Raw genomic sequence first — 7103 nt, 5'->3', positions numbered from 1 at the left:
ATCCACATGGACGGGGTCAAACATGGTAATTAAACATTTTTTTTTCTTTAAATTTGGATTCATTATTAACCGTTTGTTCTTTTAATAAGGTTCAACCGATCCGGGAACGGGATCAGCGCATGGATCAACCGTATGATGTACTCGGCCCTCGACAGTGGACATCCGACTTTCACTCACTTCCCAACCGACAAGCAGGTTCTGTGGTTTCGTCAGTTTGCGGTAAGTATTCTAATTTTTTACTTATATTTTTAATCTTTAATATAAATTTTCTACTAATTGTGTTTTTTTTTCAGCAAGAGTTCAACTGGAATTCCGATGAGACGCTCTTTATCTATCACCACTTCGTCCATAAAGTAATGGACAACTATGGGAAGCAGATCCACGAGTGGAAGAAGAAGTGGGAAATCAATAAGGTTCGATTTAATTTATTAAACAATTTTTTAATTTATTAAACTATTTTTTAATTTATTAAACTTTTCTTTTTTTTTTAATTAAAAGGTCCCAAAGTCGATGAACGATACGGTCTGGAAGGAGTTGTGTGCGCATTGGGATAAGGAGGAGACGAAAGAAACTTCTTCCACCAACTCCACCAACCGCAGGAGCGACCGTAAAGGGAAGGGCATCTACAAGCATAACTTGGGTGCTCAATCTATTGCCACTCTCGGAGATCGCATGGTAAGTTCAACCGCTTTTTCTTCAATTATTTGAGTTTCAGAATTTAAATTTATTGTGCATTTCTTCTAATTTCTAATGTTTCTTTAATTTTATGTTTTTTTTCAAGGCGGAAGAAAATGATGGCGAGCCGGTCGATGATCTCGCCCTAATGAGGAGGGCGTATACCAACAAGAAGACCGGCCAGATTGATGACGGTCTTGTGAGGGACGTGGTCGACCTGGTCCAAACTCAGGTGGTAGACGAAGTGTCTCAGCTTCAAACCGAGGATGACGCTTCGACGGCTTCGACCAACTTGTCCCGGTTTCGAATCAACGAAATCGTTGAATCCGTAAGTTTTTTTTTTTTTAAGTTCAATTCATTTATTTCTTGGTTTAAATTTCTAAATTTGGCTTTTTTCTATTCAGTCGGTTCCAAAGAAGAAGGGACGTTTGTTCGGTTTGGGTCGTCGCACCCGGTCGGTTCCTCCTTCTTCTGCACCACCGCCCTTTGTTGATCCAGAAGTACTTACGGCTCAGTTGAAGGACAAAGATGATCGAATATCTTTGTTGGAGACCCAGATGGCGGCTCAACAGGCGGGCTATGAGGCACAGAGGAGGCTGAACCAGCAAATGATGGAGATGATGCAGAGGATGTACCCGAACGAGGTGTTCCCGGACGTGCCAGACCCGTAGTTTTTTTTTCCCCAATCTCGGAATGTTTTATTTTTATTTGTGAAACTTTGAATATTAATTAGTATGATTTCAATTTTACTTTTAATTTCATATTTTCGAATTTAAATTTCAGAAATTTTATTTTTTCAAAAAAATTAATATTTTTTACATTTCGAGGAAATTAATTATATTTTTCACTACATCGATCGATGCGTTTTTGAACAAAAACGCATCGATCGATCCGTTTTTTTTTAAAAACATAGCGAGGGACATTTCCCTCGGAATTTTCCGAGGGACAACTCCCTCGGAAAATTCCGAGGAACGGATCCCTCGGAATATACCGAGGGAACAGTTCCTCGGAATAAACCGAGGAAAAAGTCCGTCGGTATACTCCTATCGATCGATGTATATATGTCCAAACACGCATCGATCGATGAACTTCCGAGGAATTATCCCGACGAAGTTCTACCTCGGTATATTCCGAGGACTTTTCCGACAAACAAGGGATCCTCGGAATTTCCTCGGAAATTTATTTCCTCGGAATTCCGTCGGAAAATTCCGAGGGATTTCAGAGGAAAAAAGAAATTCCGAGGAATTATTTCCGACGACGTATTTCGTCGGAATTGCGTCGGAATAACGATATTCCGACGAAATTCCGACGATTTTTTCCCTCAGAATCCTTGATGTTTTCTTGTAGTGTACGTACTATTATACTACGATGTTTACCATTACCGATCATTTTATTTCCAAATTGCAATCGCATTATTTCAACCATAATGATCACAGTAACGCACCAATTACGTTTGAACCGCAGTGATTACACGAATGGAATCAAAATAATTAAACTGGTTAAAACTGGGATCTGTAAAAGTGTACGGCGCCGATAACACGCTAATACAGCCGTGTACTGCAGAGCACGGGGCACATGCTCCAGTGCTAATAAGGGAAGTTTCTTGCGAGCTTCATACTTTTGTCACGCGATCATAATAATTTAACTTGTGATTGAAGTATATTCCAAAGTATGCTTCAGAAAAGAAAAACGGAGATGGGATTCGGTCAGAATTCAATTGTTTATTTAGCGAACGCAAATTGTCTATTAGCCTATTAAGAAAAAGAGTAATTGAGTGAACCAAGGGAGACAGAGTAGGTATTAGAATAGAGATTAGTTCAGTGAACCAAGGGAGACCAGATGGACAGAACGATGTGATTAAAGAGATACGGTAAGAGATATTTGTTTTTAAGTACATCGTACCTACTACCTAAATTATTCTCTAATCTGTAGTACAATCAGTTTTGCTACTGTTAAACTCTACCAATCAGTTCCTTGAAAAATAAGTCAACTTATCTTGGCTATTCTTATTTTGTTGTTGGAGCATTCTTGCATTATAGCCATGGCTGAGGTTAAGACAAAATCTTTTCTTTTTTTTTTATCTGACAAAAGTTTTTTAAATCCAGGAAAAGGATATTAGATTATCTTACAATTTTATTTAGTAAATTTGTAATTTTTTTGTTCATTTTATTCCGATATTTTCGTGATTCGGCTAGTTCATTATTATGCTATTCAGCTGATGTACTGGTTAAATTCATAGTCTTTAATACATGCGAGTCATATATTCTATTTACTGCCTTATAATGGAGGTTCCAAAAATAGCTTAAAATCTTATTTAGCTATAACATTATTCCAGGTTCAGTGTATGTTTTGAGACCATTCATACGAATGTGTTCATCCATGCATTATTGGGTCCATTTTATCAGAAAATTTAGTGATCCAAAATTAAGGATTTGTTGAAACGATATTGTCTGGAATATCTCGTAATTATGACCTAACCAACACGGCAACACCGATTCACGAGTTCCTTAAAGAAATGGAATATATCAGGTGACCACTTTACACTAAGATTCCTGTAATTTAAAGATTCAAGGGAGAAAAATCGAATAATATCCACCGATTTATTCCGCAAATTTTGTCATTGAACGAGAGAACATTTTACATATGTATATATAAGACTTCAAGAACAAGGCTACAACAACACACACACTCAATGTATAATGCATTTTATAGTGTATATACAATGTTAAATAACACACATACGCAATGTAAAGAGATAATAATATTTACTCGTACAATACATTCACAAAACACCAACTAATATTTAAAAATCCAACAGATACTAATACTTCTTGTTTGTTGGTATACGTCGATAGAGGAAGTTATTGTAATGAATTGCCATTAAACATTTACAGTAATTTGAGTAAGCTATATAACAAGTTTCAAAAAAAAAAAGGAGTAAGCTATATAAAATCATTTTTAAAAGAGGAAAATCATTTTATTGACAAAAAATAAATTAGAAAAAAAAAGGGAATACTTTTTCAGTCATCGACGGAAGACAGTTATCAGTATTCCTCCGTTGAATCATTGTTTGCTTCGTAGCATATTATATTCCAAAACACATTAAAACAAACTTATCATCAACTTTCAACCGCAGAACGCACGTATGAGAAACGATATATCACGTGACGGTGGCGACGCGGCTTAAGCAGACACACGTGCGACTTTGCTACCCACCGCTCCGACAAGTCAACCGAAGAGATAATTAAAATATGGACGTAAAAATTCAGCCGGACGAATTTGACCATACGAAAGTCGTATACCTTGGCCGTTTGGCGTGGTACGGAAGGGTGTAAATGTAATATTCAGCAATGAAATTTCGGAACTGTGAACTAAAAGAGATCTTCTCCTTTGATACGGTGGTTGGGTTAATTGATACGACACACGTGAAAAAGTTAATGCCCCACCCACATTTTCATTTTTATTCTCTATTACTCCGATCCCTATATGATCCAAACTTATGAATTTTGCAGGATAATACAAAATTAAACTACATTTGTGGGTTTGTGATGAATCATGGGAACTAAAAACGAAAATTATAATGAAAATTAGAAACGCGTACGTTTACTTGTAAATTACATTTGCAAATACTGCTGTCATTATTATATTTAATAGTCGTTTAACACATTTATATGCGTAAGATGAACTTTTACGTTGACTACTATATGGTCGACCAAAGTGTGGAAGCAAACGTTCACAATAGTATAAAGCAAAAAGTCAACAAGTATGTTGTGACTGTTTGGTCATCAAAACGTTGATGCTAATGCGCGAAAAATATGTGATGTAAAGTAAAGAAATACGACTATATATTATTGTGTTGTGTCTTAATAACTTAGACCATTAACCCCAATTTCTTAACTAGAGTTTTTAGCTTCGGGTAAGAAACGGTTCTTAACTTTTTTTAAATTTTAACTAAGAAAAGTTAAGAATTGTATCTTTAATAAGAAATATAAGAACCGACTCTTAGCTGAAAAATGTTAAAAAAAATAAAAAACAAAAAAATGTTAAATCATAAGTTAAGAACTCCGGCTAAGAGACCGGGGTTAATCATCCCCTTACAAGAGAGTTTTATATATACACAAGACTTAGATATAACTATGAATAGAATTTATCTAAACCATATGATATATATCTAAAAGAAGCTAACCTTTATCTCAATAGAATTTAATATAATATTCTTCAGTTTGGTTCGGGTTTCATATACTTCACAATTAAATTTCGGGTTAGCAAGATACATATCTTGCTCTCCAACATGTGACTTCTAGTTTAGGTGAGGTCAAAAGTTTATAATACATTTCGTTATATATGAGTGTAAACATTAGATCCATTGTATTGTTGTAGAAAATTGACACGTAAGTAGTCTTGAAATAACTAAAAGCTAACGATATAAGCCTCCATTCTTTATTTTTATTTGGTCAAATAAAATAGAGAAATCATCCTCGCCAGTCACCATCGGCCACTATTGTTCCCCCCCCCCCCCCCCCCCCCCCAAGGTCAGATCAGAGTGTTTGTTTTGAATTATTGATCCGTTGGCGAAAAGGCACGTGAAACACATGCCAACATGGCAACATATATTCCATCATCCTTTGACACATGTCAAACCTGTGGCTAAAGATAATATTGTTCACGAGTCCTCGTGATTGAGTCATGGCAAGAAGGGAGATTCGCCGCAGAAACCAACCAACCATTTTTTTTTAAAGTAATGGGCTTACATAACCCACAAGTAAAAATTTAGGCTTTGAACTTTTGGTCCATGAAAAGATTACGATGATTCACTGGGGAGAAAATACAAATGTATCTGAAGTTGTTGTTCCGGCGAGTTAAGTAGCTTTGATGCAACGCAGAGAGCTTCATGTCCTCTCTCGCTGACTTCTTTAGTCTTCTTCAACCTTCCTCCTCTTCCTTATCAGCTGCACAAAGATTAGTTCAGTCTCACGAACACAAGTCAGTGATGCCGTTCGTTTTCACTTGCACGCAAAGCCAGGAGCCAAGCTAGACTTATCTTTTACTGGGTGCACACAGGGCAGGCTCAACACTGTTAAGGACCCTAGGGCGAATTTTTTTTTTTTACCGTCTAAAATTTATATGTAGATAATGTTTAAAATGTTTTTAAAATTTAATCAGTAGTATTTTGTAATACATATCAAATCATTTGGACTCTTTTCAATTTTATTTATAATATTTATAATTTTTTATATATAAAAATATAGATTTATAAAAAAATTGGACCCCTTAATTAGTATTATACGAGAGGACACGGGTTTGGGTTCGGGGCGGTCGCACCGCTTGTCCCCCTAATAAGCAGGCCCTGGGTGCACAATAATTAATATTAATGATAAAAAATAGAAAAGTGGAGCATTGATCCAACGTCCTTTGAGAGATGTGGGTGCACCATAGCCAAATGAACCAATTCCAACTCAAATGTCCATTGTAATCTAAATAATTAGGGGTGCATGTGCACCCATACACATCAACTTAGCTTTGCCCATGCACAAAGCATAAACATGACAGCTCTGCCCCATCAAAGTGTCTACCGGATACACATAAAAATACACCGTCTAATTTTACTGGGCCAGAGCTGTTTATCGAGTCATGATTACAGTAGAAACCAAGACCCATGATAGGCCCATTAACATTCTTGGTTTGTTCAATGATGGTTAATAAAAACCTATAATCACTAAATAATACATGCAAATATTTTCAGTTCATGCAAGTATGGATGGATACTTCCATGTAAGAAAATCGACTTGGTATGCGGTATCCACAGTTAGTTTTCAGATATTTGTGATTAATCGAACATGATCTTTGGCTATATAGTTAAGTTTTTTTAGAAACGAGACCAAAGCTAGCTCAAACTTTTTAAAACTCGAGTGATGATCAAATCTGTTCTTGCAATATCCCAAACTCTTTTTTTACATCAATATCCCAAATTACAAATAAGTTAATGTTATTTTTATCATATGTTTAATAAGGGACATAAATATAAACTTGTTTGAAAATTCAAGCTGGAGATGGTATTGAGTTTTATATTTATATAGAGGTACAATGTAGGTGTATAATAAGTCAAATCATTTAGTTTCAATAATGCAGTTGTCGCATGTAAAAGTTAAGCAGTGAAACGCCGAATAACAAGATTTTGGACAAATATAAATGTGACTTTACCTACGATCTTTGACAAACGCAGCTCAATAATTGTTTTAAAATAGTAAGCTTTTAGGTGTATACATCCCCCTTTCGCAACTCACGATTTTCACATGTGCGCTTTGTTCTCTGCATTAGTTTTACAGTTTCATGACGTTCTTACCCTTTGCATCATTTCATGTTCCTCCTTCGGCTTTAATAAAGTCAATAGTCAAAACTTTTGATGTGCTTGGATGCTCTCCAATAAA

Source organism: Brassica napus, chromosome C7, assembly GCF_020379485.1.
Source record: "Brassica napus cultivar Da-Ae chromosome C7, Da-Ae, whole genome shotgun sequence".
Lineage (NCBI taxonomy): Eukaryota > Viridiplantae > Streptophyta > Magnoliopsida > Brassicales > Brassicaceae > Brassica > Brassica napus.
Note: the sequence above shows the minus strand (reverse complement) of the source record.